This window comes from Neophocaena asiaeorientalis, unplaced genomic scaffold (genome assembly GCF_003031525.2).
Source record: "Neophocaena asiaeorientalis asiaeorientalis breed wild unplaced genomic scaffold, Neophocaena_asiaeorientalis_V1.1 scaffold789, whole genome shotgun sequence".
NCBI classification, from domain to species: domain Eukaryota; kingdom Metazoa; phylum Chordata; class Mammalia; order Artiodactyla; family Phocoenidae; genus Neophocaena; species Neophocaena asiaeorientalis.
Window position 1 is genome coordinate 271,973 of NW_020172641.1, and position 6,994 is coordinate 278,966.

General features: G+C 43.0%; 1 non-coding gene across 1 annotated transcript; it reads left to right on the forward strand.

Moving 5' to 3' along the window:
• Positions 1-966: 966 nt before the first annotated feature.
• Positions 967-1,038, forward strand: TRNAE-CUC (transfer RNA glutamic acid (anticodon CUC)). Its single transcript has one exon. It is a non-coding gene; the product is annotated as a tRNA-Glu (tRNA).
• Positions 1,039-6,994: the final 5,956 nt, after the last annotated feature.

Here is a 6,994-nt window from a genome sequence, read left to right on the forward strand (position 1 = left end):
CTCTCAGATTCAAGTTTAGAGGCAATAGACCCACCTCTCATGAGAGGGGCATCCAAAAACGTGCAGTCATGTTTTAAAACTACCACACATGGCAATCAGCTTTGCATCCTAAGATTGGCTTTTCCTCTTTGCCCACTTCACTCTTTTCAGTCCGCAAATCACTTCCCTAAGTAACCTACCTGCCTACAAGCTTTCATCTCTAGCTCTGCTTATGGGAGAAACCCAAGCAAAGATGCTATCTGTAGCCTCATTCCTCAAGCAACTAGGGACCCTCCAGGCTTATCTGATGAAGTTCAGTTCAGATAGACATGAGTTTTACATTGAACTTGATTCAGTTAGGATGTGTGATCGTCTTTGGGAGTAAATTTCCACCTACACATATCCGCCGCTTTCTTCCACAAGACGATTTTGTCTTGCACTTTTTAAACCTCTCCCATTCCCGGCTGCCTGCATTCCCTGAACCTCGCATCATTTGGAAGACCTTTTTAATGATTTTTTAATTCTTTTTCAATTTTCTGATGCATCAGCATGTGTGAAAGGGAGGTAAAAAATGGCTCCCTCTTCCTGATTTGGCTTCGTCACCATGCAGCAGGGTCTGGTTTGACTCAAGCTGCACCGCATCTGAGTGGCCCCCTTACAAAGAAATCCCCCGGGAGTTAGAATTTGCTTTCTCTGCTGTTGATTCACTTTACCCCCATCTACAATGACCACGTACAGTTCAAAACTGGAGGTCAAACACAGAGCTGGTTTATGTCAAAGTATTCACCATTTACTCAGGGTTATTCTCAGCCTCTGCTTTCCCTCCTTTTCCCAAAAGAGGTAACCTGCAAATTTTTAGCTCCGAAGAACAGTTTAAGCACGCTTAAAATCGTCAATGATTTAGAAGTCATTTGAAAGAAAGCCTCTGATTGATTTACTTGATCTTACTTAGGGGAAACTATTTTTAAAATGGGTATGTGGGGGAATTCCCTGGTGGTCCAGTGGTTAGGACTCAGCACGCTCACTGCTGAGGCCCGGGTTCAATCCCTGGTCGGGGAATTAAGATCCTGCAAGCCGCATAGCACGGCCAAAAAAAAAAATTTGGTTATGTCATAAGTTAGCGGTAGTATAAGGGCACCCAGGACACAAAGACCCTCAAAGCTCGCCAGGTGGACAGGTGAGGCACAGGACAGAGTGTCCCCGTGCTGACTGGGTTCTCATAGAGCCACCAAAGGGCACTGTAGGTTGAGAGGATACTGCCTGGTCCCTACATCAGGAAACCTGAATCAACAGCATCATGTTAGGGGGAGGGATAAATTAGAAGTTTAGGATTAACACACACACACACACACACACACACACTATCTATCTATCTATCTATCTATCTATCTATCTATCTATATATATATAAAATAGAGAACCAACAAGGACCTACTGTATAGCACAGGGAACTACACTCAATATCTTATAATAATCTATAAGGGAAAAGAATCTGAAAAAGAATATATATATATATAACTGAATCACTTTGCTGTACACCTGAAAATAACACAATGTTGTAAATCAACTATACTTCAATTTAGGAAAAAAACATGTTCCCTAACCAAAAAAACCAACATCATTCTGGGCATTGACTCTGTGTCCAGAAACTCTTCTAAGGGCCTGTGAGGTATCAACCCACTTATTCCTTCCAACACCCTCCAAGGAAGATACTAGTATCTTCTACTTCAAGCACAAACAGGAGAAAACTGAAGCTCAGAGCACCCGTGTGACCAGCTGGTGGGTCGTATTGCCTCACCTTGAACTCAGAACACTGACTCCAGAATATAGACCGTTAACAATCCACTGCCTACATGGTCACGTCGGAAGGGGCTCTGTTTGGGCAGCCAGAATTAGTAAATAAAAGTACAGGATGTCCACCCAGTTAACCAATGCATAGTTTTCCTCTGAGTAGGTCCCAAATACTGCATGGCCCCGAATTTTATCTAGCAACCTTAGATTCTGTCAAGAAAGAAGGGGGTGCAGCTGTTGGAAGCAGACACATGACTGAATCTCCAGTGCTGAGAACATGGCCCAGCACTTAGCTGCCAGAGAGGACCTAGGACAAAGCGATGGCGTGGTCTGAGGGACTCATCTGGTCACCATGGAGACCCGTAAAGAGGATGCTGGAGCAAGACCAAGAGGACAGAAGGAACTGCTTGAGTTGTGTGGCTACTTCTAGAAACAAAGCAATAACCGGTATCATGGTGAGGGGGTATTTGTCATCTAAATCCACGCTGCATTTGTATAGAGTTAGGAAGGTGTTTCAAAAACTTCCTCAGACTTGTTGACTTATCCACATCCCACTTACACTATGATTTGCTTATTTCTTTCAACTCACTTTTTTTGTATAAATAAATGTATTCAAACAGAAAACTTGATGTCACACCTCTAAAAGGAAAACCGACCATCCCTTGCTATAAATTGAAGGTAACTGTGAGGATAAATACATACCTTTAAACAAAGCTATCCAAATAACACCTAAAGTTACCTCCCAAGTCACAGCGGAGAAGTCACATCCATAAAGAAACACTGGTTGAACAAAAAGCTTATTAGGCATAAACATTTTTATGACAAAATATTCATTTTGTATTTTAATTTGACTCCTTAGGAAATCTGATTATAATTTTAACTCTGTTGAGTCATTCTTGAGTAATCACTTAAAAATCTTAACTCTAGAAACTCAACTAGCTAGAAACACCTGACCCAGATTGAGCCCTAAAATTCCAATATGGCAGTCACTTCCCAGGTTCGATTCTCCTTAATGGGTGTCTCAGGAGTTGCTGTCTGGGAGAATGTACTGCCTCAATCCAATGAGAATCATCTGGGATGTCAGCACTGAAGTCAGTTATGAGGTTATTTGGGTTCCTAGTTAAAGGTACACTAAAGTGGGGGGAGGGAGTGGTTCTGTGATATATCCAATAATTGGTCCAGTCCTGCATACCTCTGTAATAGGGTTACACACAGACACCTTCTGCCATATATTGGGTTGGCCAAAATGTTCATTCTTTTTTTCCGTACAATGGCTCTAGTAGCACTTAGTTGTCTTTAACTTCATCTGAAACGATTTTGTTAGACTGTATTTTGACAGCTGTCATATCAGCGTGCATTAAAAAAAACCCCTTAAAACTGGTGAATTTTTGTGTAACATTTTAATATTGAAGATGGAAGAAAAAAGCAACATTTTCAGCATATTATGCTTTATTATTTCAAGAAAGGTAAACACGCAAATGAAATGCAAAAAAAAGATTTGTGCAGCGTATGGAGAAGGTGCTGTGACCGAGCAGACATGTCAAAAGCGGGTTCCAACGTTTCGTGCTGGAGCTTTCTCTCCGGACGATGCCCCATGGTCTGGTAGACCAGTTGAAGTTGATAGCGATCAAACTGAGACATTAGCTGAGAGCAATCAATGTTATAGCACGTGGGAGGTAGTCAACATACACAATGTACCCAAATCAAGTGTAGAAAAACATTTGCACCAGCTTGGATACATGAAATCGCTTTGTTGTTTGGGTTCCACATAAGTTAAGTGCCAAAAACCTTCTTGATCATATTTCCACATGTGATTCTCTACTTAAAGGTAACAAAAATGTTTCATTTTTATTTTTTGTAAAGTTCTTTCACATCTTTTTTTTTAAGATGTTGTTGACGTGGGCCATTTTTTAAGTCTTTATTGAATTTGTTACAATATTGCTTCTGTTCTATGTTCTGCCACAAGGCATGTGAGATCTCAGCTCCCCAACCAGGGGTCCAACCCGCACCCTTTGCACTGGAAGGTGAAGTCTTAACCACTGGACCACGAGGGGAGTCCAGAAAATGTTCCTTTTTTAAAACAAATGGTGACGGGTGATGAAAAGTGGATACTGTACAACAATATGAAATGGAAGAGATCGTGGGGTAAGTGAAATGAACAACCACCAACCACACCAAAGGCCGGTCTTCATCCAAAGAAGGTGATGTTGTGTATATGGTGGGATTGGAAGGGAGTCCTCTATCATGAGCTCCTTCCGGAAAACCAAACAATTAATTCCAACAAGCACTGCTCCCAGTTAGACCAACTGAAAGTGGCACTCAATGAAAAGCATCCAGAATTAGTCAACAGAAAATGCATAATCTTCCATGAAGATACCACAAGACCGCATGTATCTCTGATGACCAGGCAAAAACTGTTACAGCTTGGCTGGGAAGTTCTGATTCATCCACCGTATTCACCAGACATTGCACCTTTGGATTTCCATTTATTTCAGCCTTTACAAAAATCTCTTAGTGGAAAAAATGTCAGTTCCCTGGAAGACTGTAAAAGACACCTGGAAAAGTTCTTTGCTCAAAAAGATAAAAAGTTTTGGAAGATGGAATCATGAAGTTGCTTGAAAAATGGCAGAAGGTAGTAGAACAAAAGGGTGAATACATTGTTCAATAAAGTTCTTGGTGAAAATTTTAAAATGTGTCTTTTATTTTTACTTAAAAACTGAAGGAACTTTTTGGCCAACCCAATACCTCAGCAGTGTCTTCCCACGTGAGCAGGGCGGACATCCCCAACCTACTCGCTTTGAGTTGGGCTGTGTAACTTGCTTTGGCCCATGTGGGCAGACTTCGTGTAGCCCATGACTGAGCAGAGGTTCTACATCTGCATGACTTGCAATGGCCTCCTGTACTCTGCCCTCCCACATATGAGCATGTCCAGGCAGCTGCTCCTCTTACAGCCAGAGTCCCAGAGCAACAGACAAATGAGGCTGAACTGAGACCATCCCATTGCCTGTAGCCAAGCCCAGCTGGTCAGCAGCCTGAGCTACAGATGACCAGACAAGGCCGGCCAAGATCAGCCAGACCACAGTCAACACCAAACACCCTTGAGTGTGAAAAGAAAGGTTTATACGTCACTGAATTTTGAGCTGGTGCATTACACATCACCGAAGTGGTAAAAACTGGTTAATATAACTTCTTACTTGGAAAATGGGCCTTTCCTCATCTGCCCTTCCTGGAAGCTGGCTCCAAACTGGTCCCTCCCACCACAGATAAACAAAAGCCCTGGGCGGTGTGCACCTTACCAGGAGGGTTTGCTCTTGCCATCAATGGGACAAACTACAGGTCATCTCGGTTTTTCTCAACCCTTCTACCTCAAAGCAGGTCAGCCAGGTTCACAAACCATCTCCCTTTGGCCAGGCAGTGTCCAGTGACCTCTCCCTCCACTGGATGACCCAAGAAGGAAAAGATCAAGGAGAGAGAGGAGATTCCCCAGCCCACTCCATCCCCGTCTTCTTGCTCTTTGCTCCCCAAATAAAGAACTCAGGAACATTTCCACCCTGATCATCTGAGACAAGACAGAGATGGGTGTAGAAATGAACGTATCCATTAGGTGCTGTTCACAGACCCACTTCACTTTTTGTGAGAGGCTGTAATTAGACTGCTGTGATTTTTCAAGTAAGGAAAATGTTAAATGGAAGAGTGTCAGCTGGTTAGAAAAGTTACCCAAAATAACATCACAGGGAACAGATCTTTGATAAAATATTCCTAAAGGGTTTTAAGCTATAAAATATTTTCTACCCCCAGATTCGCAGCTTTTGCCTCCCATTTCCAGATTTCCAGATTGACATTCCAAAACGGTTTTTTTTTTTTATGTTGCAAAATGTGCTTACTGCTTACCTTCCCGCTCTGTGGAAGTGCCTCTTTTGCGTTTTGCACTTAATTTTAAACCTGAGACTGATAACTTTTTCAGTGCTGAGTCACTGGTATAGAAATGGCCCAATTTGCAGCTCTCCAGGCAGAGATATGGGCTCTGGAACCAGTAGAAAAGCAACTTTCAGCATATCCCCTAAGAGACTAAATACAACAAATCCTGCTGGTCAAACAAATCTCTGGTGCTCTCTGAGAATGATTCTTCTTTTGTAGCTTTTCCTGGCGACAGAGAAAGGGAGTCTTTCTGGCCACCTGTCAGAATCTCAATGAGTGAAGAAATATTTAATAAGTGTCCGGGGAACATTTTAGGGGTTATGAAAGAAACACAGGAGAAACCTCTCTCTTCAGGGAACCCACAAGATTTAGACGAAGATGAGATTTTAAAGCCTACAAGAAGGATGTGTCTGTGTCTGTTGTCGCTGTACCAGAGTAAAACATAAGAATGCAGCTTCCCGGAGCCTGACCTCCAGAAAAGTGCTTCCACTGTGAACTGTGTTTTAATGAAGTATCCTTGCTTCCCCAGCTGGACCACAGATGCCACGACTTCAGGGTCTAATGTGTGATGGTCTTAGAAGCATCTACCACCTCTTGAATCCAAGAATAAGAAGTCCTCAGTCAGTTCTGACCGACAACTTATTGAACGATTCTAGAAAGCCCGAGAAGACAGACCTCCATGTGGGCTGCGGGAGTTTAAAGGAGAAGTCTTCATTTCAGGCGGAATCGTAATGTCCCCTTGCACAGGGGTTATATCTTCTCAGAAGCTGACACGACTTTCAAGCATGAGACCCAGGAGTGAAATATGATGTATGTTTCCTGTCGAAGCCAAGAGTGACCTGAATATAAACCTGAACCGGGCTCTCAGTTTGTACCTGGGCATACAGAGCTGCTTGAAAAGGCCCTGTCCCTAACAGTCTGAAATGATTTGTAGTCTCAAATAGAGGAAAAAGTGGAGTAATCTTTCAATATGAACATTTGGAGGCCCTACACACACACACACACACACACACACACACACACACACACACACACGCACAGGCTCTTAGACATGTCTCCATCCTGAGTTGATCTGAGCAGAAATTCCAGGCTCCAAAGGGAAGCTCTGAGGCCAGAAGAGCTGTCGGGCAGTGGGCATGGGTAAACCAGGCAGCTGCCAACTCCTGCATTTATACTGTACAGACCTGGCAGCAAGAGGATGTAAGCTGACCAAGAAAATTAAGAAAGAAAAAGGAGAACCGTAGAATGACGCATGTTTGGTCGGTGCTGAGTGTGCGTCCAAGCCAACATGCCTATAGCACTGCCC